This window comes from Amblyomma maculatum, chromosome 1, assembly GCF_055883805.1.
Source record: "Amblyomma maculatum isolate TAMU_Amacu chromosome 1, ASM5588380v1, whole genome shotgun sequence".
Lineage (NCBI taxonomy): Eukaryota > Metazoa > Arthropoda > Arachnida > Ixodida > Ixodidae > Amblyomma > Amblyomma maculatum.
This window is the reverse complement of record NC_139344.1, coordinates 216,316,429-216,341,885: the sequence shown is the minus strand read 5'-3', so window position 1 is coordinate 216,341,885 and position 25,457 is coordinate 216,316,429. Positions and strand designations below refer to the sequence as shown.

The following is a 25,457-nucleotide window of genomic DNA, read 5'->3' as shown; positions in this document are numbered from 1 at the left end:
GCTGCTCTGCGCATGCGCGCCTCTCCCCTGGTTGAAAACCATGGAGGAAAGAAAGAACTTAGGAGAGGCCCTGACGTCACTCTTTTGAAGCCGGCGCGACCGCGCCGCGACCGGACGCTGCAACGTCTCTCCTCCTCCTTTACCCTCTGCATTCTCTTTCTCCGCGACGCTCACGTACCTAGGGCAAGGTCTATGCCTAGGGCCCTTAGCAACGCTGTTGCTAGTGGCCTGAGTTTTCATAGCAACAGCGTCGCCGTTGCTAATGGCCTGACTTGGCTAACCCTAAATTTTTGATGTCACTTCCGCCACTTTCTCCACTAAACTGGGAATGGCAAGGGCATGGAGGAAGGAAAAAACTTAGGAGAGGCCCTGATGTCATTTTTTTTCCTTTTTTGGAAGCCAGCGCGGCCGCGCCGCGACCGGACGCTGCAACGTATCTCCTCCTCCTTTACCCTCCGCATTCTCTTTCTCCGCGACGCTCATGTACCTAGGGCCCTTAGCAACGCTGTTGCTAGTGGCCTGAGTTTTCATAGCAACAGCGTCGCCGTTGCTAATGGCCCGACTTGGCTAACCCTAAATTTTGACGTCACTTCCACCACACTTTCTCCAATGCATTGGGAATGGCAAGGGCCTCCCCTAAGTTGTTTCCTTCCTCCATGGGCAAGGGCCTCTTCTAAGCTGTTTCCTTCCTCCATGTTGAAAACAAACCAGCAAACCCAGCTGCGCATGTGCAATTCTTGGCCTCCGCGATCGGCGCAGCCGTAGCTGATCTCAAAGGCCATTCATTCATTCAAAAACCTTTATTTATGAGGTGACCTGAGGCCTAGAGGGGAGGGGGGTGGGTTAGGTGAGGTTGAGGGTGCCAGACTCCGACATGAAGTCTAGCAGGGCACTAAGCTTGCGCTTGGCGTTGGTATTGGGGGCTGTCCAGCTAGTCTTCGTAACTGAATGTGGTGAGCAGATGTGTAGCGTGCACGGAAGCCAGCCGTGCCAGGACCTGCAGGGCCAGATCAAGTGCTGCAGGTCAACGGAGTCACCGGATTCAGCGGGGCAGTTGGGGCAGCTGATCTTGGTTCGGTGCCATTGACTCAGAATGTCCGGTGTGTACGCTGCACCGGCTCGCGCCTTGTGAGTTAGAACTTTGGCAGGCTGGCGCCAAGGTCGTTTTCAACCAGTAGCAGACGAATTTTCAACCGGGCGCCGCATTTTGTGAAAAAGGCGGATTCCGCATAGTCATGGTATGACCTTGGATCTCTAGCTGGCAGGTTGAATTATGACAGCGATGCTTTTTGTACACCTGATTCTGCTTATTTCTGTGGAAGAAAAGAGGCCTCCTCTCTTCCGCGGATTGTCCGACCAGGTTCGATCCCTGGTGCCGCCGGGTATATACCCACCGGTTTTCAATAGGTACAAGTTTTTCCCTGGCCTGGTGCTCGGCTCTTCAGAGTGAAATGCTTGGAAAATGGGTCATACCGTGCGTTGCACAATTACCGGTGCGAAGTAGAATGCTACTCCCAACTAAACCGCAGTATCCTCGCAGCTCAAATTTCGCACAGAAATAGCATTTTGCTGTTAGTATTTTGTAATACCAAATTTGTTTGGGGTACTTGCCTGATTAGATCATAAGAAGTCGGATATGTTCCCATTGTATGTGGCGGCAGCGGTGCTGGGACAGCAAGTTATCCCTAGATTTGTTTTTCACAGCAAAAACGCACAAAAAATGAATGCCCGTTCCGAGTGATTGTCTCAGAAAAAGACACTTGGCAAAAGTCCGTAGCATTATTTCTTCAACAAAAGCTAAAGCTGCTGGCCATAGATGACCCGTTTCTAGTTAAAAATTCAAAACAAGTCATTCTCTTCCTGCAAAAAAAAACAGAGTAGTGCCTTTCTAGGTTTCTCCGTCGACATAAAAGATCTGTATTCATCCACGTATCTGAAGATTTTAAGAACCAAAATATCTAGCTTTGTGCTAGTGCTCTATCGTGCTTGGCAACATACAGATCGTTCAAGATGAAGGCGATACATGAACCAATGCAGATACCCTGTTTTTGTATGAAGAGCGAGCCATTCCACTCTGTGCATGTGGGTGGATGTAAGATAAGTAAACAGTAGTTCGAGAAAGCCACGAACTGAATATGCCGTTGGCATTTTGAGAAGCTACGCTGCCAAGTTGGTCGATGCACTCGCCAACACATGGATCAATTCAGCATGAGGGATTGAATAATACAGATCTTTTATGTTGACGGAGAAACCTTGACCAACATGGCAGCGTAGCTTCTCAAAATGCCAACGGCATATTCAGTTCGTGGCTTTCTCGAACTACTGTTTACTTATCTTACATCCACCCACATGCACCGAGTGGAATGGCTCGCTCTTCATACAAAAACAGGGTATCTGCATTGGTTCATGTATCGCCTTCATCTTGAACGATCTGTATGTTGCCAAGCACGATAGAGCACTAGCACAAAGCTAGATATTTTGGTTCTTAAAATCTTCAGATACGTGGATGATTATCTAGTACTTTTAGACAGCCACGATGATGAATTCTTATGCCATTTGGCAGTATTTTGGCAAATTTCAATCAATGCCTATATCCATTGACTTTAATGCATGAAGTCCCGGAGGACAGCTTCATTCGCTTTCTTGAGCTCAGGTTGCAGTTTTCTCCAGAACGCGTGTGCTAGTCCTTTGAACCAAGAACCAACAAGCCGGTCTTACCTTACGACTCGGCGCATTCCAAGCTAATTAAGAGAAACATAGTGCAAGCCGCCTTTAATAACACGATTACTAAATCCTGTGAGCACTCTTTAGAAGAAAGTTTTTAGAATCAAGCCCAGAGATTGCTTCAATCCGGATACAATACTTTTCTTCAATAGCCGAGAAAATGCTCAGCGCCATGCAAAACAAGAAATCCATTCCGTCGACAGAAAAAGATTGGAACAAGAAGTTCACTGTCATTCCGTACATTCACCAGGTATCCCACAATTTGAAAAGAATTGGGAAAAAGCAGGAGTAAAGGTAGTTTTTTCTGCACCTCACCGCCTTTCCAGACTTTAAGTGCGTTAACAAGCCAGCCAGACGAAGGAAAGAATGCACAACAAAGCATAAACAACCGTTTGTCGCATGTGCCACAGGAGTTGTTTATTCTATTCCTCTTTCCTGTGGCAAAGAATACGTTGGGCAGACCGGTCGCTGTGTAAATAAAAGACTACAGCTAGGAGCACAACTTGAACGTAAAAGACAAAAAATCAAGCAACCATGGCTATGCACTGTCGAGACATACTCACCCTGTAAGAGCGACCCTCCAAATTTTGCGAACACCAGAATCTTGTCGAGAAACAAGAACCAGCTTACGTGAGAAATAACTGAAGCTGCCATCATTGACAACCTGAAAGCAGACTGCATCAGCATGCCTTCAGTTGCCCTCCTAGAAAAAGAGATCGCTTTCTTGTCCGGGTTATTACGAGTACTCTGCATCCAAGGCCATGTAAAAGACTTTTCTTACTTCTCTATTTCGTTTTTTGACCTGCTGATTTCGCCTCACGATATCCATGTACCTGATTTTAGCTCCTCATTGAGTTTTTGCTGTTAATTACCTCATTTTGTTGTCACCTCACTGCCTTCTTTTAGCTCTCGTTGAATTTTTGGCTGTTAATCGTTGCCTCTTTTATGAATTTTATCTGTTTTTATCTTTTGCCTCATTGAAGTTTTTTGGTGTGTTATTTGTTCGCCCTATTTTTAGGCTTATTTTCATGCATCTTCACCTTTTCATGATTTGTCTTGTTTATTGTTGGCTCTCATTGCCATTTTTCACTTATCTTGAATTTTGTTTTTCCTTGCTCCTATACCTTGTTTTTATAGCCTCTTCAGTGTTTGTTGCGCCGTGTTCGTTTTTGTGGGCAGCCTTCGCGTACTGAGATTGCGATATATCTGCCTTGCGAGTACACTTGCGCGTCCAGTCCCTTCTGTCAAATCTAAATGCGCGGATCAAAAGCGTCCAAAATAAAGTTGAAAGTTCAGCGCAGTTGTGTGTGTATCTCATTCTTTTTGCCCTTGTCTGCCAGCACTGCAACACCATAATGCTTGACACCACCAACTAGCCCAGCAGCATACCCCACATAAGTTCAATGTGTATTTTGCGCTGTGTATTTTGCTCTGGGCACCAATGCTTACAAAGTGCCTCTGCTATATGCGAGATGCAGTTTTGAAATGAACTATGAAAGCTCCGGCAGCCATGCAGTCAATAAGAGTTTTCATTACTATGAAAAAAAAGAGGCAGCATACAGTCTATTGTCTTGCTGGTGGCAAACAATTACAACACTCTGCCCATATTTTAAAAGCAAATCCTTCACAAAATATGACTGGTACCAAATTATGCCTGCTCATATTCCTTTGCAACTACCTCCAGCTTATCATTTCCCTCTTCAGTTTTGGAATTAACTCTTTTGTGGTATGGTTGGAACTCATTGTCACCTGTACGTGCTACTGCTCCAAGGAGCCGCAACCATTGCTTCTACATCTTGACTAATGTTCTTTTACCGTTGTTTTTTAGGTGCATAATGAATATAATTCTATAGACCAACACCGTGTTTACAAACAAAGGGGGCGCTCACGGCGCGGCAGCCCACTGGGGGTGAAAAGTAGGGTTAGCGCCCATAGGAATACATTGAACCGAAAGATTTCAAAGCAGTTTTCTCTTTTCACAGGGCATCTACGATGTCGTTATTCGACACAGAGCAACCATGAACACCCTAGAACAGATAGCGAAAGTATAAAATCTCATTACCGAGGCGAAGCATTTTTAAAATACCGCGAGACATGTGGGGGTGCGAGTTGGGAGGGCGACCCGTAGAAATACATGTAAACACAACTTACCGGGACATTTTTCTCATTTCGCAGAGCATCAGAAGTGGTGATCGGTCGTTAAACGTTGACCAGCGCGCTTTGAAGAAGTGTGTGATAAAGTATGGTGCGTCATTACGGAGTCAGTCTACTTTTAAAACTTCCCGAATAACCTGTGTTATGAATCCAGACGCCGCCAAGCTGGGTGTAGCGAATCGCTCGATAAGGTTTGCTTACAGTCTGATATGCTGCCGAATAGGGTAAATAAGCTTCGCTCCAGTGATACGTCCTAGACAGAATTACATTTAAAAAGCAGTTGTCAAACGCCATACAACAATATGGACCAAACGAGATTCGCGCATTGCAGCAGACGACAGCGGGCGATACCCACCGCGGCCGCCTACAGCTCCGGAGCGTCTGCTAGCGACAGCGCCGGTGGTGCATTGCCGTCTGTAAGTGTGCGCGGTCAGTTTATCGTGTTGTGAGCGGTCCCGCAAGTCGTCAGACTTGCATTACTTGCAAGAGAGTGCAGTGTGTCATGCAACATGACGTCGGGGCGTCGTACAAGACGTTCAGCAAAAAATGAGAAGCGTTCAATGCTGCTGAACCGAGCAAAATGTTGCGGTAAGTTGTGTTTACATGTATTTCTATGCCCTCTAAACTCGCACCCCGATACGTTTCGCGGTGTTTTAAAAATATTTCGCCTCGGTAATGAGATTTCACGCTTCCACGATCTATTCCAGGGCGTTCCTGGTTGCTCTGTACCGAATAACGACATCACAGATGACCCGTGAAATTAGAAAACTGCTTTAGATTATTTCGCTTCCATGTATTCCTATGAGCGCTAAGCTTATTTTTCAACCCCCAGTCGGCCCACGCTGGCGATAGAAGCGTGCTTACGTCACAGATCGGTGTTAGTCTATAGACTAACACTGTGTTTACAAACAAAGGGGGCGCTCGCGGCGCCGCAGCCGACTGGGGATGAAAAATAGGGTTAGCGCCCATAGGAATACATGGAACCGAAATATTTCTAAGCAGTTTTCTCATTTCACAGGGCACCTGTGATGTCGTTATTTGGTACAAAGCAACTATGAACATCCTAGAACAGATCACGAAAGTATGAAATCTCATTACCGAGGCGAAGTATTTTTAAAATACCGCGAAACATGTGGGGGTGCGAGTTGGGTGGGCGACCCGTAGGAATACATGTAAACACAACTTACCGGAACATTTTTCTCATTTCGCAGAGCATCAGAAGTGGTGGCCGGTCGTTAAAAGTTGACCAGCGCTTTGAAGAAGGGCATGATAAAGTTTGGTGCGTCATTACGGAGGCAGTCTACTTTTAAAACTCCCCGAATAACCTGTGTTATGACCAGACACCGCCAAAAAGCAAGCTGGGTGTAGCGAATCGCGCAGTTTTGCTTACAGTCTGATATGTTGCCACATAGGGTAAATAAGCTTGATAATACTGTCGCTCCAGTGATACGTCCTAGACAGAATTACATTTAAAAAGCAGTTGTCAAACGCCATACGACAATATGAACCGAACGAGATTCGCGCATTGTAGCAGACGACAGCGTAGCTGGCCGCGGCCGCCTCCAGCTCCGGAGCATCTGCTAGCGACAGCGGGTGGTGCATGGTCGTCTGCAACTGTGTGCGGTCAGTTTATCGTGCTGTGAGCGGTCCGCAAGTCGTCAGACTTGCATTACTGGCAAGAGAATGTAGTGTGTCATGCAACATGACGTCGGGGCGTCGTACAAGACGTTCACCAAAAAATGAGAAGGGTTCAACGCTGCTGAACCGAGCAAAATGTTGCGGTAAGTTGTGTTTACATGTATTTCTATGGGTCGCCCTCTCAACTCGCACCCCCCATACGTTTCGCGGTGTTTTAAAAATACTTCGCCTCGGTAATGAGATTTCACACTTCCACGATCTATTCCAGGGCGTTCATGGTTGCTCTGTACCGAATAACGACATCACATATGACCCGTGAAATTAGAAAATTGCTTTGAAATTTTTCGGGTCCATGTATTCTTATGGGCGCTAAGCCTATTTTTCACCCCCAGTCGGACCACGCTGGCGATAGAAGCGCCACCGCATCGTGCTTACGTCACAGATCGGTGTAGACCAACACCGATCTGTGGCGTGCGGCAGCATATCAGACTGTAAGCAAAACTGCGCGATTCGCTACACCCAGCTTGCCTTTTAGCGGTGTCTGGATTCATAACCCAAGCATCCTTGGCCGACCATTTACGTGTGGCCGACGTTCGGAAAATGGTCGGGAGCCTACTTAGTCGGCTAGTAAACCACGGCAAGCGGTCGGCCCGGAGGTAGCCGCTAGCCATTTCGGCAAGTAGTTCGCAGCGGGCTTTGGCCCGACTTTTTGGCCGGACTAAATGCCGGGCACGGTGCCAGGTTAATGGCAAGAGTGCGGCAATGCGTCGGCCCGACTGTTGAGGCGGTACATTGAAAAAAGGTTATGAAGAGCATGACTGCTACTTTTTTTTTTTTTAAATTTGCCTGTTACTCGGCTTTGGTTTTTCGCGATGTTATGTAATTTGCGCTTAGTATGGGACAAAATGATACATGCTATTTATTGTAAATGTTTTGTTACATTAATTAATGCTATTGTTTGTTTAACTTGTCGCTCACATTTTTAGTGAACCTTATAGCTGTTAGTAAAATTATTTACCGAGTTCTGATAAACAGCACGCCACAAGGTGACCGCGATTTCATGTGTAGATCATGTCATTATACATTATACTGTTTGCTTATTACGAAGCGCAGCTGTAGGTGATGTAACATCAGTTATATTTTTGGCGCACAAGCTCCCGTACACCCCATTTAGCCCGTATCACTCACTGAAATTCGCTATATGGCAGCTGGGCACTTGAGTAGACGCAACTTCGCATTGTAAGGGAGGAGAAGGCTATTGTGTAAAATAAAAGAAGCGGACAGAAGAGAAAAAGCACACGGGGGGCAGAAATTATGCGTAGGGCACTGGCAAGCCTTGGCCGCGGCGAACGCTCCAGCAGGCAAGCAGAGACAAATTCTAAAAACACTACTTCGCAGCAGGAGAAGAGAAATGCGTACACGGAGGGAGACTCGGACGAAACAAAACCGACCTCACGCTCGGACGTTTCGAAGGAAGGGCGGAAAAGAGGGGGAAAATGGGAAGGGCGGGGCAACTGTGTCACCCCCGCAGCTCGAAAGTTGGTGGCGAGCGTTCCTGACTGGGCGAGAGAAGAAATGTATACACGCCGACTTTGAAGGGAGCATGCAGTTTTGTGGTATTTGTATACTATTTTTGAAGGAGCTCTTTTCGAACAAAGTTGTCTTACGATCAAATACATGAAGAAAAAAAAAACGAAGGAAAATGATTATTGTCCAGGTTATTAATCGCATACTGTTTTTCTCAAAACAGTCTGGTAAAGCTAAGAGCCGCGAGAAAACAGGCCAGCGTCCTTGTCATTTGGTTTTGTTTCTTTGCGTGTGGCCCATTCATCCTCTTTTACGACCTGCCGGGGTGGGACGGGCGGCTCTTTTCATTTTTTTTTTTTTTTTTCGGAAGTCGGAGGGGCGCATTTTCGCAGCGAGCGGTCCGATTCTACACCGGAAACTAACCCCCTCTCCTCCCCCGCTTCTTGTCAACAGTTCTTGGAAGACTCGGCAGCTTGTGCTCGTGGGTGCGTGCGTGCTTTCAAGTTCGTTGCAGAAGTGTAGAGCGCGACCAAGAGACGATCTCGAGCGCGCGAGGACGCTGTACGTGCGAACGAAATGTTGGAAATGCAAGCGCGTTTTCCAAAGTTGCGCGTTATTAGTTAAAATTACAAGACAGTCAACTTTGTTACCTTCAATAACTAGGCGCTGGACAACCAGACCTCTTTTTCATTCGCATTTATATATTGTCAGGACAAGTGACTGTAATAGTTTTCAACCGCTGTATCCTTTCAGTAACTCCGCCAAGCCATCCTGAAGTAACGCGCTCCTCCGGCGCGTTTGGACAAAAAAAAAAATCGAAGATGCTCCGCTTTTTCTGTTTTTCTGTTTGTTTGTTTTTTCCTTTTTTCTTTTTGCTCAATAATGGGAGTGTGGTTTCATAGGAACGATACAGTTGATTTTTATTTATTTTATTAGTATTTCGCTTTTGTTTTACAGATTGTTTTGAATTATGGCTTCTATATTTTCTTGCTTGTTACTGTCCACTCCTGGTCCGCGAGAGACATATTTTCTCAACGCATCCTGCATATCAATATGAGTTTGAGACCCCTATGTTATACAGAGTGATTGAAAATTAATAATATTTATTGAGAGCTACACGAGGTACGCGCAATAAAAGAAGCTAATTGAAAAGAATTCTTTCCTGAAGCAGCTGCCGCAATTTCGGGTTTTTGTTGTGGCTTCAGACTAATAATATGGAGAACTTTTAGTTTTAAGGCGTGAACATGTATCGGAAGGGATTAAAGCGAATTATCTGTCGTACGTACTAAGCCGAGAGATCGCTTGTAGAATAGCCCTGCATGTGGAAGGAATGCTGCATAGGTCCAGAAACTTAAGACTTCTGCTTGAAAAGTACCGGGATAAGAGAGTAGAAACGATCATGACGTCATAGGCGTGAACTTCAACCATTTACTTAGCAGGGAACCAAAGAAATCTTATTGATAAACATGGAAATAGCAAAGCACACTGGGACAATAAATAATGTTTCAGTAAAACAGCAAACAGTACCGAACATATAAGGTAGCGGCAAGAAATATATAATGCAGTGAGTTTCTGGTCACACGTTGTATATCAATAATGCGCAGCTGCAACAGGACTCCCTCGGGAGCTCTGACCACCTAACAAATTTCCAGACAGTCGATTGCTCGATCCTTTGTGCTCACACATATACGCGTGAGCCGCAGGCTTGCGTCTTTCAAGACAAGAACCGAGTTCAAATCACTTCGATGTACAAGTGACCTTCCTGAGTTTGATGTGCCGCGTCAACAACCTCCGGATAAAGCTTTGCTCTCCAAGAGCTAACAGATGGCTATATCTAGGTGAGACGCACTAGCATGGGGAACAGTAGACAACGGGGTCACCGAAAGAATACGATCGACCGCGTTCCTATTCTGCCAAATGATCAATCCCACGGACTTCACTACACGTTGTTCGAACGCTTCGCGCGGCCTTCCACTGTGCGACGAAAAAGCTCACGGCGCTAGGCAGTGGAATGTCCAAGCTGCGACACAGTCCTTAAGGACACGTGTGTGAGACTCGACCTGACCAAAGTTGATACAGTGCAGATCAATATGCCAGCTGTAAAGCCTGTTTAATTTGGTGGGGATCGAATACGCCACACTCAGTGCGCCACCGAAAGTCTCTTACAGCATGCGGGAGATTGGGTGCAACAGGCGTCTCCCACTTCGCATACCTTTGGCACATATGTGTAGGGGCGCAGAATAGCAGAGCGCTTCGCAGAGATTAGATACTGCTATGGCTATCCATGCTCCGTCTACGAACATCTCCTCTAACTATGCGAACACGTGCGCCTGCTTCCCCTGACCATGCACTACAAACATCTGCCTTCTACTTCCAAGCCAGTATAAAAGTTAAGGCCGCCCAACGTAACCTATGTGATCCACTAACTCGGATACCCAATAGCGCACAACAAAGGGCATAATGAAGACAAGGCGGAACCCAAATAGGCGCCACCACCTAGCTATAGTGAAAATATAATCAAAGTAGATTGACTTTGCAAGAGGAATACACAAGAAAACACGTGCTAAGCCATGCAGGGTCGTATCATTGGGAGGCTGGATCAATAAACAATCAAGGAACACAGATGTGGGAAAGTTGGCACCTGTGTGCACTAGGCTTTATCAGAAGTATCGCGCATACGTTAATTAGCTATAACTTTAGGATGAACAAGATGTCCGAGATTATTGAGTTAATATCTATCCCTAGTGTGACTATTGTGACTCATGCACGTACGCACGCACGCACTTACGCACGTCTGCAGTCGCACAGAGTAAATTGTTCCACGACCTTACACAGTGGTACGATGGAATAGTTAATAATAATTGAAAGAAGGAAATAAAAATTAGGGGGACGCTCAAGCTTCCCCTTAACGTTTGACGGGATACAACGCCTTCTCATTCTTCTCTCTATCTCTCTATTTCGGTGGACAACCGCAGTTAATTGCAAATTGGTTATAGGAAAGTAAAGGCGCAGCATCTGTCACAGATCCCGGTGGGAACCTGGACCGCATCTGCATATTTACTACCACATTCCGAATATTTCAGACAAAACTCGACGATACTCAAGCGAAAACCGGGTTAGCGAGGTGGCTTTTGGACCAAATGAGCTGTAGCGCTTCGCATATATACATATATGCTGCACTCTCGATAGACGAAACTCGGGTATATTGCCGACATGAGGGTAAATGGAACAGCTTGGGACAAATATTTGCCCGCCTCAGCTAAAACACGGGGATTAGGAAAGCTTTATTCCTGATATATCAATATGCCGAGGCCGACTGTGTTTATCCAGAACACAAATGTGGTCCTGATAGTTTTCAAATAAAAATGAAAGGCACGCAAAGAGCCGATCGCCCGGACGATTCGCCTGTCGAACGTAACTTCCTGCGAACACAAGCATTGTGCAAAAAGTAACATTTGGTTCTTTTGAGAAAATTCAAAGGGATTGCGTTTTGAGAATCCCGCGCAACATGACGAGGATCGATCGGCTCCTGCACCAGTGGCGGTCTACATTGTTAAATTCTTCAACGTCAGCCTCACACGCAGAAATATGGTATGAAATGCCAGAATATATATAAAGTTCCTCGAATCCCCTTTTCCCCAGCCGCGTATTCACTGCTGCTATAATATATCATTAAATAACATTGTCCATATCAAAGTAAAGTCTCCTGCAATACCGCAGGTTTCCCCTCTACATTCCATGAGGCAGTCGGCTTAGCAGGAGAAAAGTGGAAAATTCGTATCATTGAAACAGCTATTTTTATGCAACATTGAGTTATACCGCGTGCATGATATATATTGACACTATATCATTTGAGCCTGCTGATAGAAATATACATTGCGCAACAGGAGGTGAAATTAACTGTTATTTATACATATTTTGAAATAACGCTTTAACCGCGCGCTAATTGAGCCGCGGCGGGTATGGTACACTCTGTGGTTGATCGCGAGTTGTCATGAACTTATGCTTGAATTTGTGAACTGGTAGGCGCTGATTGTCTGTTTGAAGCATACTTAGTATTAAGTGCCTAAGATTTGCGCGGTAACTGCTATGAACCTACGAATGTAATTGTCCATTTTTTTTATGGTTAAATGGTAACCTCTGAATTTAAACAACCTCATCATAAAGTTAACCTATAACATAACTCTAAGCAAACCCACGGTAAACCGAAGAGATCACGTGCCTTTAAGGTTTATATGTTAACCGTCAATTACTTTTGCCAGTGCCCTCGAAACCTATCAATCCTAAACGCCCTTAAATTCGTTTCGCAGCCTCCGTGAGTTTACATTTCGTACGGGGTCAAGAAAAGAGGCGGTGAGCTTTTATGAGCTTTCATCCGGATCCGGTGCACTTCGCCCTGCGACCTTCTACTGATTTTCATGCATCCCTAGAACAAATGGACAAAATATATTTTTGTCAGAAACTTGCAGCAGTTACTATGTGATTCAATCGTTATTTACCAGCTTGAGCTCGAAGTCACGGGCTTTAGTCGAGCTGCAGAAGCCGCATTATGATGGAAACCAAACGCGAAAACGGAAATGTGGTTTGCGATTAATATGACAGCCCGAGGGACTCTAAATAACCCACGTACTGCTTTGGGAAGTATAAATCCGCATGGACTATGTAATCTCTGCAAAAGCACTCATAATATACAGTGTTCTGCAACTTAACCGTCTTGGAAAAGTTTCCAAGACGGTTCCGATAAAGTTACTGAACACTATATACGTAGCCAGGTCTTGCTATTTTGGCTAAATGAAGCTGCAGGTGTTCTACTGCCCCACACTTGGTTTATGTGGAAGATATTCGGTTAAAAGAACATTACATACATTCACTCCAAGCCATATTTTTTTCATGCAAAGAACTACAGCCGCTGGTATCAAGACGGGGGTTCTACAGAAGCCGTAGAAAAAAGAAAAGAAAAGAAAAGAAACTACCTCGACGCTTCTTGAACGACGAGGGAGGGGGGGGGGGGGGGGGGGAGTACGTGAAAAAGAAAGAAAACTGCTTCTCGCTGCGCGGGACCCGCTGCCCCCCATCGGCCCATCTCTTTTCCTTGCGGCAAAGCGGAAAGAACCACGGGGAGGCGAAAGGCATCGAGGCACCCTACCGCGGGGGGCGACAGGAATGCCGAAGCAGAGAGAGATAGCGCGAAAAAAAAAAAAAAAAGAATTGCATGCACCGCACACAGGGAGATTCTCGCTGCTTTTTGCAGCTTCTCTCCCCCCCTCCTCCCTTCTTGAGGTCACATGTCCAAATGGCGGGAAAACACATCCCGCGCGAGCTAAGATGCGCGGCCGCGGCGTCACTCAGTCGACGGCCAGCCTCCGTGTGGGCGCGATGCGTACTGCCTAATCTTATCGTCCGCTTTTATTTCGCGCAAATTCAATCTGTCTCAACCTCCTGGTGCAGTCAGCGTTTGAAAAGAACAGCCCATATATGCAGCTGATGATTGCAGCCGCTTGTACAGATTCTTCGTGCCGAAGTTCACCAAAACATGCGTAAGTACATGATCTTTCGGTCTTGATCAGAGGAGCTTTTTGCTAGATTCGATATTATACTGAACATAATAATGTATTGTTTTGGAGCATATGTTCGTCTTGTTATATACCCCTTGCATCTTTCTTCATATATATATATAACTGGTGTGGGCGCTGATCGCGCAGGAAGACTTGCTGAGCCGTTTGGAAACAAGGCTGCGGCTGGCTGCGGTGGCAGAATTGGCTCATTTTGCAGTCTGGGTCCTTCGGTATCTCCTGCCCCAAAATGCTCGCCTTTTAACATGGAGGGACACTCACTATACCGATCAGGTAAGTCCAATTAGCACATATTTTGTTCGATACGACAATATACTGCAACTGTTTCTGGAGCGCGTATATATATGCGCATCTTGTTACTACGTGCATTTTTTTTTTTTTTTTTATAATCGATGTGTGCGCATTTCGCTCTGATTGCGCAGGAAGACGTGCTGAGCCGACTTGGAAACGATGCTGTGGCGGTGGAATTAGCTCTTTTCGCTGCAGTCCGAGGTCCGATCTCCTCTGCCCCAAAACGCCCGTCTTTCACTTCATATCGAAGTGCATGCACTGACATGTATACCCATCAGGTAAGTCAAATTAGCGCTGATTTTCTTCTATACGATAATGAACTGCAACTAATTATGTATTGTTTTGAGACTTATGCGCATCTTGTTACTGTAAATGCATATTTTGTAATTGGTATGCGCGCCTTGCGCTGATCGTGCAGGGAGGCGATATCAGCTGATCTGGAAACTGGCTGCGACAGTGGAAGCTCGTTTCGCCGAAGCCCGAAGTCCTTGGTCTCCTCTACACTAAAACGCTGGCCTTTCACTTCTTTATGGCGGTGCACTTGCCGGACAGGTATTAGCGCTGATTTTGTTTGAAAAATTCGATTATCCGACTCACATCGATGGGACGCATGCAACCCAGTTAAATGTCAAATGCTATCACTGATATAAATATTGCAGCACCCCTCGCCATAGGAGCGATCAGAAGCTGTACAAGCATCATCGCTGCTGCCAAGCAGGCTCGTGCCAGGACTGAGTACAATGTTTATGCCGTGTTTATTATTATTATTATTATTATTATTATTTTTTTTTTTGCTGCTGTAATGATGTCTATACGTGAAAATTGATGATTGAGTGATGCGGTATGCTGGCAAGGTAAGTGAGCCAGTGCGTTCATTTTGTGGATTTTGGAATTATATATGTGATGCACACAGATCTGAGCCGTTTCACATTGATTTTGCTCTGTGCGCTTGCTTTCTGGGCAAGCAGTTGTATTTTCATCGTGCGGATTATTTCCTGGTACTTACATGCTCATGAGGTGTTCAGCTAACCTGTTTCAAGCTTTAAAAATTTACAACGGGTTCTATAAGCTTCTAAGAGTTGGGGTCTAAATAGCCGAATTTTTAAAATAATGCTCGGTTGTTAAATAACGAAAATAAATCAGATGACTTATCGTTAAATATCCGGTCGCTTTTGCTGTAAAAGTTCCATCTAGTTTGAGAAAATTAAGCTGTATTCTACGGAATAAACTTATTGTAGGTTTCATGTAAATATCGCGGAAACTGTTTGTTCAGCCGCGTTGGAATCCCTCATACGCGCTCTATGACAAGCGCGGACACTTGGTTTTGCTAGAATTATTAAATTGCAGCATTAGCATTCAAGAACGCGCTTCGGGAGGATAAGGTTTGACTGCGCTACGGTTTCAAATTGCAACATCATGACTCCAGCAAAACGAAGTGATCGCGCCTTTCTCGCGGATTCACGGATCCTGATTACCTATTGCGGCTTTGCGCTAATGCGTTTTCAGTAGGGTCGCATGAAGTCAAGCGCATAAAATATATTGATGTGATAGTGCAGTTGGTGGCAGTGAGCAGACATTATTTTTTCTACCTTTCACCCTATATTTGCCTGCAATGTAAAAGTCTAGGCGAAAAGGAAATATTTCATTAAAACACTTGTCTTCGTACAGCTGACCAAGATGGAACCTGCCGCAGATCCGACCAGTCGCAGACATCAAGTGATCGACAGGCTGCCAAAAGAAGGAGACCAAGCCTCAAGCCCATCTTCCATATGTGGCACACGCGCAGTCATATATCCACGCTTATTAAAAAGCAAATCGCGAGCTTTTTCTGAACGCTGTTGACAAATAAATTTTTCACCAAATACTGCAGCTTTTGTTTCTCCATGGCATCAGAAAAGCTGCTGCTTTTCTTGATGCATTTGTATGTGCTACCCCGTTATATATGCATGGCCCACGATATATTAAATGCATGGCATGATACCTGCACGAGGGGCGATGCCGGCCACTAACCGGCGTCGGGAAGCAACCGGCCGACGTATGGTCTTTCGTCAGCAAAATGCTAGGGCAGACGAGCGGCCGACCATTCAGTAACGCTGGCAGACGGCAGGCCCACGTGCGGCAGGTGGTCGGTCACGTCGGGCCAAAAGGTTGGGCCGTAGTCGATTGCCTAAAATCGGCCAACGTTAGGTCAGTGTCAATCCCCGACGCCGGCCCTCATTCGGGTGCCGAAGGTCGGCCGGCCACTTTTTGGTCGGCGAGAAAGGTCGGCCCTATCTTTTGCCACACACTTTTTTTTGCTTGGGAACACAGGGGAGTTTTAAAAGTAGACTGCCTCTGTAATGACCGTTGATCGTTGGATCACGATCGACAGGCTCGAGCTTCGCTCTCAGGTACGACCCGGAGCAGACGAACTCGAGTACACACTGGTCTGCGCGGACAAAGGCCGGCAGACAAGAACAGTAGCGTACGCACCTTGCGATGTCTCGGAGGGGTCTCTCTCTGGGCTCCGCTCGGACGGTCGCGCAAGCGCGGCCGTCGAAGCGGTGCTGTGTTCCCGCCAAAAGGCGCCAATGAGAACAGCCACTGGGACGCCAGGGCGGAGCTGTGGCCCGAACGAAAGTGACAAGTCGTCCGAGCCCTCTCCGCCGCCTCAGGCGGGAGAAAGGGAACGAGGAGAACAACTGGGAAGCGGGCGGCGGCCGCGCAAAGGGCAGCCGCAGCAAGCCCGAATCCCACATCAGCGGGCGGCGGCCGCGCAAAGGGCAGCCGCAGCAAGCCCGAATCCCACAACGTTCACGTAGTGTATGTCACTCGTGCCTGCATTGTTTCGCTGGAAAGAAATTATAATGCATTCATATTCGGGGGTTATACAACTATTTCCATTAATGCTTAACGTCGATAGTAATAGCATGGGATTCATGCCGGGGATAAACGAGGAATGAAGCAGTGTCGGCCGCAACAACTGTTTATTCACAAACACAGAAACTGCAGCACACAAAACAAAAGGGACATGGAGATGACAGGTAGAATGAATGCATGTAATTCTGACAAAGTAAAAGAGAAGATGCATTATTTACAATTCGCGTTTTTCGCAGAACAGGAGGCGCACCACAAGGTTTTCAAACAGCATTAACAGCTACTGCACACTTATTTGGAGAGACTATAAAGTCACTGCTTTGTGAAACATATGAACGGATTTGTCACCGCTGCATATATTTATGTTCACGCATTTTGCCGCTTATATCCTTCACTTGCTCCAGCACTTCACAGCAGCGTTAGCAACGGCCTAGTTTGAGGTGTTTCGCCCGTTCTCGTTTTTCTGCCTTTTTGAATTAACCCCTTTCATATAGAAGTGCAGTCTGGTGACTAAATAAAACCTTATTTCTTCTTCAGATCAGCCTTCTGCGTGAACGGCGCAACCAACTTCTTTATGCAGTCTAGCTATTTCTAACCACTTCCAAAATATCAAGAATACTTTCAGAATCTGTTCGTTTGGGGCCGATTCCTACTCTTCTGTTGTTACGAGTACATATCGGGCAGACATTTTTGTTTTCGAGGGCCCATAAGTTACAACACCAGTGGGTTTCCTCTTTCTTTGTTGTCTTTCTTGAAAGATAGGCCGGCAGATTCGGCAATAGCGTCGGTGCGGCATCGGGGGATGATGCTGGCTTCCCACGAGGGATGCGGACTTCTTCCCCGTTCACAATATGAACATAGCCCAGTAGAACGAAACGAGGTTCGAAATGAAGCTCACAAACAGCACAGCTCTTATCCAGCCGCTTGTCCGAGTGACGTATAGGTTGATCTCCCACTGCTTCCTTAGAGCGTCATCTTTGGCAACGCCGAACAGGGCTGTTTTTGGGCCACCTTTAGTATGCACGTAGCCAGTCTTGCATCCAGGCGAGTAGCAATGGTTTTGAGGACGGGCCGGCATATTTTGGTTTGGGCCTATCTGCAGTGGCGCGGTAAGTTTGTTGTGCGGTTATATGTGAATGATATATGTGACCACGTGAAAGCATCCACTGTATTCCTTTAGAGGGGCGCTGCGGTCGCCGACGGGAGGGGACGTGCTTCTCATCGGCCCCTGCTATTATGCCAATTAACGCAGTGTTAATTTACAGTTACCGCGATATATTTGGTACCAAAGTGTGCGCGAAGGTGCGGGGCATCGACCGGTACCAGTTTTGACCAAGCGGTACGTGATTCTCCCGATTTACGAGGACTTTTCTCTGGTGCGGTGCGGACTTTTCTCTAAGCCTAACGTCGGCCTACCACGAGTACGGCCACCGGTGGCGACGGGCCCGGCCGCTAGGCCTAACCCGGCGACGAGTACGACCAAGATGGCGTCCGAAATGGAAGTGGCCACGTCGATGGAAGACAACATGACGTCAGCACCGAGCATCGGCAGTCTCGGCGGGCGTACGTGCATTGAAGTTCAAGGAGAGGACATTACACCGGAAGAAGTCGAAGGCTGGTCGGCCTCCGGCAAGCGCGTCAAGCAGATCATGGCCGGCAAGGAAAACGGTGAGTCCGCCGCCGTTACTCGCCAGTCTAGACCCAAGACTAGGGCCAGCTTTGCTAAGAGAGTTGCAGCCTCGGTAACGAAAGCGGCGAGGATGCCCATGGACATGCCGAAGGAAGACACTAAGATAGTCATGAGACCACGAGGAGGTCTCAACGTAGCGAGAACTGAGGTTTTAATAATTATGTCGGCCGTCATGACGGCTGCTCGAGTAACGAAGGAAGAAGCCAAAGCAGACACCATCTGCACGAACGCGCAGCAAAACATCATCGTGGTCAGCACCCCGGACGAGAGGCGTGTCACGCTGTACTCTAAGGTCAAAACCCTTAACGTAGGAGACAGGACATACGAAGTCAGCGCCTACCGAACGGCGCCGGACGGCACGGTCAAGGGAGTCATCCGAGGCATAGCCGTAGACGACACCCCGGAGGAGATAGCCGAAAACATCGTGAACCCGTGCAACCCCCTAGCGGTGGAGGCGCACAGAATCGGCAATACAACCACGGTGATAGTACTCTTCGCAGGAGAGAAAGTACCGAACTACGTCAAGTATGGCTCGATATTAGTCAGGTGCGGGCTTTACCGCAAGCACTTTGACGTGTGCAGGCAATGCGGCAAGATCGGCCATAGAAGAGACGTATGCCCGAATCCCAACACCAGAGTATGCTTCGGCTGCGGAATCGCGAACCCCAGCGAGGATCACAAACGCGAATGCAAGCCCAAGTGCAGGCTCTGCGGGGGACAGCATCCAACGGGCGAGAGGGAATGCAAGAACAAGTACAAGATGCCGTATGTGCTCAAAAAACGGCAATGGGAACGCAAGATGGAAGCCAAGCAGCAACAACTGGATCCGAAAAGCTTTCCGCCGCTGCGAGAGCCGTCCGCCGAGAGACCTCGCGGAGATTCGAGGCAGCGCGACAGCAGCCGCAAGAGGGACAACAGCAAGGGAGGCAGGAGCGCCAGCCGCCACAGACCGTCGCAATCGGGGGAAAGAGTCGCCTGGGCCGAAACAGTCAAGGCAAACATGGCAGAGAAGAGACAACCACCGGCGCAAAACGCCACGAAGAAGTTCCAAGAAGAGAACGGGGTGGTAATAAAAGCCCTAAGAGACGAGAACGAGAAGCTAAAGCAGAGAATCGCCGAACAGGACGCAACCATCAAGGAAATCAACGCGAAGCTAACGACATTAATTTCGATGCAGCAAAAGCAGCAGCTGCTGCCGAAGCCCGCACAAGAGAGGAAACAAGAAGAGATAACCGAGGACGAACCAGAGGTCGAGGTGGACCCGAGAGCCACGAAAGCGGCGGGACCGGCTCCCAAGAGGAGAACCATAGAGGGCGCCAAGGAACGAAAGACAATGGAGAGAATCGAAAGACAGGACGACAGACTCGACCGTCTCGAGGCGATCAGCAAGGTAACCAACGAAAGCCTTACTGCGCTCACGCAAACGGTTCAGCAGATGACAACGAACATACAGAGCACGATCCAGAACATGATGGCGCAAACGCAAGCACAGCTGCAGACGCAGATACAGGCACAAATACAAGGTATGGAAGCACAGATCATCGCCAAACTGCAGCAATCATGGACGGGACAGCACGTACAGCAACATCCACACCACCAGTGAGAGACCTCTTGGTCTGGCACTGGAACTGCAACGGCTTTACCGGCAAGAGAGCGGTGCTGCAGCAACACTTGCAGCAACTAACGAGGAAACCAGACGTCATAATGATTCAAGAAACACACAGCGAAGAGACGCCGAGACTGCCGGGCTACCGGTCGCACGACAGCCCGCCGAGCAAAAGGGACACGTCCAAGGGCAAGAGCAGAGGGGTCTGCACCTTCGTTAGGAAAGGGATCACCTTCGTGGAACACGAAATGATCGGCAGAAGCGCCATCGAACACTGCACGGTGGAAGTAATCACGGGCAAGAAGAGGAAGGAGAGCACTTTCCTGGTGAACGTCTACAGCAATCCGTCCCACGGACAACAGAAATTCAAGGCACTGCTCCACAAGGCAACTTCAGTCGCGGGGAGCAATACGCTCGTAGTGTGCGGAGACTTTAACGCTCCGAGCCAAGACTGGGGCTACCACAGAACGACGGTCAAGGGGAGAGAGCTGATGCAAGATGCCACCGACGTCGGACTGAACCTAATCACGGATCCGGCCTTTCCCACCAGGATCGGCACATCTGTTACGAGAGACACAACTCCGGACCTTACCTTCGTCAAAACTGACGGAGGATCAAGAGAAGCGAAATGGAGAAACACGGGCCAAGAGCTGGGCAGCGATCACTACATCGTGGAGGTCGTCGTACCGCTCCAAGGCCAAGGCAACACCGGCATAAGGAAGCATCGAATTACGGACTGGGACGCCTTTCGAAAGGCGCTACCCGCGGTGCAAGTGGACATTACGGACATCGAGCAATGGACGGCCAACGTCGTTGAGACGACGGAAGGAGCCACCAAAGAGCTAGAGACGGACGAACGGATAGACAAGATGGACAGTCGGCTGGCCCACCTGATAGAAGCTAAGCAGTCCATAAAGGCGAGGTGGCAGAAGCGACGAACCAACCGAAGTCTAAGGAAGAAGATCGCCGAGCTCAACAGGCAGATCGAGGTCCACTGCAGGGTGCTATGCACCCAACAGTGGAACGAGGCCTGCAACGAAGCCGACGGACAGATGCACAAGGGCAAGACGTGGAACATGCTGCGGAACCTTCTTGACGAAACCAAGACCAAGGGCCACCAACACAACAACCTGGCCAGGATCCTACACAAGGCAATATGCGAACACGGGGAAGACGAGGTCAAGCGGCGCTTGGACGCCAAGTACCTGCCGACCACCCCCACGGAAAGACACCCGGATTACCAAGGCAAAGAGAACGAGACGCTAGATCGCGACATCCAGACCTGGGAAGTCAGAGTTGCCCTGCAGGATCTCAATGGAAGGTCTGCCGCGGGTCCCGATCGAGTGACCAACAGAGCGCTCAAGAACCTCAACGAAGCGGCCATCGAAACGCTCACGAACTTCTACAACAAGTGCTGGCAAGAAGGAAGGCTACCCAAGCAATGGAAAGCAGCCAAGACGATCCTCATCCCCAATCCTGGCAGGCCGCCCAACATAGAGAACCTCAGGCCGATCTCGCTCACTTCGTGCGTGGGAAAGGTCCTCGAGCACGTTCTCATGAACAGGTGGCAGCGTTACCTGGAAGAATCGGAGTTTTACCCAAATTCCATCATCGGGTTTCGGAACAAACTCAGGACGCAAGACGCCATGATCTTACTGAAGAACGAGATCATCGACGATACGACGGGCACCAAGGACAACAGAGCCGTACTCGGGCTGGACTTGCAGAGCGCCTTTGATAAAGTGAGGCACTCGGCTATCCAGGCCCAAGTATCCAGGCTAAATATGGGCAGGAGGACATACCAGTACATCAAAGACTTCCTGACGGAACGGACCACCGAAATCTGTGCGGGAGACCTGCAGCTCGAAGAGAAGAAGCTGGGCAGCGTCGGAACTCCGCAGGGGTCGGTAATCTCCCCGCTACTCTTCAACCTCGTGATGATCGGGGTGGCCACCCGGCTAGAAAGAGTAGCGGGAGTCCGGCACACCATCTACGCCGACGACGTTACGCTATGGGTACCGGGAGGAAGCGACGGACACATCGAGACAACGCTGCAAGAAGCGGTCAACGCCATCGAGGAGCAGCTGGATGGGTCTGGACTCGTTTGCTCTCCGGCCAAGTCAGAACTGCTGGTGATTCCCCCGAAAGGATCGGGCAGGAAAAGATTGAATATGAAAGTCAAGTACGAGAGTCCCAAGATCACGGACAAAACGGCGGGAGGACAAGTAATACCGGAGGTCGAGAAGATTCGAGTACTCGGGCTGCTCATCCAGCGAAACCGAGCCAACGGTGAAACGGTCAACAAGCTCGCGGGCAAAGCGGCTGCGGCAATGAGACTCATCAAAAGGGTGTCCAACAGAAAAGCGGGGATGAAGGAGGAGAGCCTGACTAGGCTCGTTCAATCCTGCGCAGTTAGCCACATAACGTACGTGGCCGCCTTCCACAACTGGAGGCCGAGTGAACGTAACAAGATAGACGCCACCATACGCAAGGCGTATAAGGCGGCACTCGGTCTCCTCGGGGGCACGAGCACCGAAAAATTCATGGCGCTGGGAGTCCACAACACGCTGGACGAAATAGCCGAAGCACAGAGAACGGCGCAACTCGAGCGTCTCTCTGAAACGAGAACCGGAAGACAGATACTGCGGGACCTTGGCCTCGAACCGAGAGAAGGCAAGCAGCAGAAAGACGTACCTATACCAGATAGCATCAACAGAAAGCTCAGGGTCTTCCCGATCCCGAAGAACGTGAACCCCGAGCACAACAGGGAGCGGAGGTTGGCGAGGGCCAGGGCTCTCGTAGACCTCCACGCCAGAGAAGAAGGCGCCGCCTACGTGGACGCGGCGGAGTATCGAGGGAACACCGACGCATACGCGGCGGTGGTTGTCGGGGCATCGACGGGTGCAACGAAGACCGCGGTGAGCGTCCGGACTCGAGAAGCGCACCGGGCGGAGGAGGTGGCCATCGCCTTGGCCGTTTCCGACCCCGGATGCATGTCACAAACCCCCGCCTTTACGGTCAAAAGAGGTGCGGGATCCCCTTTACGATTACTCGTCGTTCCTCTATGAGGGTTGTGAACACATTTAAAAGTTAGGCCGGTCAACCCGTGAAGCACGTGTGTCGGTGTGTGATTGAGGAATAAGTACAAATAGGTCACTTTCTTTTACAAACAATTGAAGGTTTATAAATAGCAGACCAAAATTACACTGATAATAATAGAGTACAATGAAAGAGAATACAACGCCACGACAAGATATTGATAAAGACGAAGAATAAATGATAAGAGAAAAAAAAATTAACCCGACAATGAACAAAACACTGTGATAAAAATATGAAGACTATAAAGATAATAAAGCAGGTATTTCAGATATTATAAGTATGAGCAAAAGTTACATAAGAACACAGCGTAAAATACTACTAAGTCAGGTCAAAAGTTAACAAAGCGAAAATAATGTTCGATTGAACAATAGTCCGTGGCGAATGAAATTCTCACGTCGAAGGCTGTGTTGCTCGGTAGCGGCGGCCGTACAGGTGCAGAGGACGATGCGTCGATCGCGGGCCCGAAGAACACAATACGCTTTCGGAGCACCGCGGAGTGGCCGGAAGTTTGAATCTTCCCAAACGCACTGGTGAGGGCGGGCTGCTGTCGGTTATTTTATACCCTCGGCCGACTATGCAGCAGCCGCGTCAAGGACAGGCGGTCGCTGCCCCATCGGCTTGTCGAATCTTGTCCAGAGGAGCGACGGAGTCCCGTGAATTTCGCTCTATATTCTAGCCATAAGCTCCCGCATCTTCCGCTGTATAATAGGTGAGGCAGCTTGTGACAATGCACTACAGTGTTGTGTGACTCTAGAACGGCAGTGAAGAACTACGCCAAGGGTAGGGTATGTAGTGAGGCCGCGCGCATACTGCGCAAGGCCGAAGACATCGGACGCAAAAGTCCTGTGGTGATCAAGTGGTTTCCGGCCCACATGGGCAGTGACGTGTCGGAACGCGGAAACGTGAACCACAACGAGACGGCCAACTCGGCCGCGCGAGGACTAACCAACCGCGCGGCTGCAAGCACGGCCGACTCGGAGTCTTGGTCGCGGCGCAGTGCCAAGGACAAGATGACCACCTTCAACGAAATAGTGAAATGGTACAGACTGAACAGACAGACTATGCCGCCACCTCACCCGGGGCTTACCCGGAAGGAGGCAGTGTTATACAGACAGTTACAGACGGGGTCCCTGCTCACCCCGGTGCAAGCTAAGCACATGTGTCCGAGTGTGCACGCGAGCGACATGTGTAGACTGTGCGCGAAGGAGAGAGCCACCGCGGCTCACATCCTTTGGGACTGTAGCGTAAATCCGCGCGAAGCCAGCGAGAAGACGACGATCCCGCCGCAGCTAGAGGCTGCAACGAGGAGCTATGATCAGAGACACAACTCAAGGCCGTCCAGCAGGTCTCGGCAGCTCTAGAGAGGCAGCGACCGAGCGAAACCGAGGAGAGGGGGGGCAGCACCCCCAAGAAGGGGGCGGCGGCCCTCTCGAACCCGCGGAAGTAGCGAGGGACGTAACAAGACCTCAAGGAGCACAACGCACGAGACTGACGTAGTGGCCGCGTCGCGGTAAAAGCTTGTCCTCCCTGCTTGGAGGGAGCCTAACCGATTCTGCAGGCATTTTAAATAAAAGTTGTTCTCTCTCTCTCTCTCTCTGTATTCCTTTACGCCGATGACACTTTACTAGTATCAGGCAATCCTGAGTTTTCATGTGCCCTGGCTAACCTTCAGGGGGCGCTAATAAATTTAGTGATTGGTCTCAAACTTAATACAAATAAATAGCACCAAATCCCGACTTGTCTGTTTTCGTAACCCGCACAAAGATATGTACCAAATGCATAGGTTCTATATATTTACACCCCTCATATTGCTATCTGTGTTCTTGTCAACCTAAGCTAGCGTCCCGTCGGTTACGTATCTTGGTGTACCCATATATACAGTGATCTGTTCATGGAATACTCAGTTGACTCACATTTGTAAGAAACTTAGATGTGTTGAATGTTTGTTGTTTAATTTGAAAATCATGATGCCTTTTTCTATCAAAAAAATAATCGCCCATGCTCTGGGAGTGTTTAAAGATACGGTATGTGTTGTTTTTTAACCGCTCTTTCACATGGAGTTAATAGGATATTGAAAAACATCGCTACAAGCGTCCTCTACATAACACAGGAGAATTTGCCCAGCAGTGTCTTTAGAACAGCCGGTTTGCCTTCTTTTGACAATCTTTTTAAACAAATTGTAGTACTAAAATATTTTTGGAGCAGTGCATACAGGAGCAGTACAGTGTTTACCTGTACTCACCTATGGGGCTGAAACGTGGAGGCTAAACAAGAGAGTTCTACTTAAGTTGAGGACAAC

The 25,457-nt window shown here is 48.4% G+C and overlaps 1 long non-coding RNA gene and 1 pseudogene across 2 annotated transcripts; both read left to right on the top strand.

The window, feature by feature from the left end:
* Positions 1-13,068: 13,068 nt before the first annotated feature.
* On the top strand, positions 13,069-15,769 carry LOC146205610 (uncharacterized). Of its 2 annotated transcripts, none has more exons than XR_014704234.1 (5): positions 13,069-13,580; positions 13,750-13,889; positions 14,039-14,185; positions 14,326-14,459; positions 15,576-15,769. It is a non-coding gene; the product is annotated as an uncharacterized LOC146205610 (long non-coding RNA). The 2 variants fall into 2 exon arrangements; XR_014704233.1 differs by having other exon boundaries at positions 13,746-13,889.
* A 4,517-nt stretch (positions 15,770-20,286) lies between these two features.
* On the top strand, positions 20,287-24,655 carry LOC146205609 (uncharacterized; annotated as a pseudogene).
* Positions 24,656-25,457: the final 802 nt, after the last annotated feature.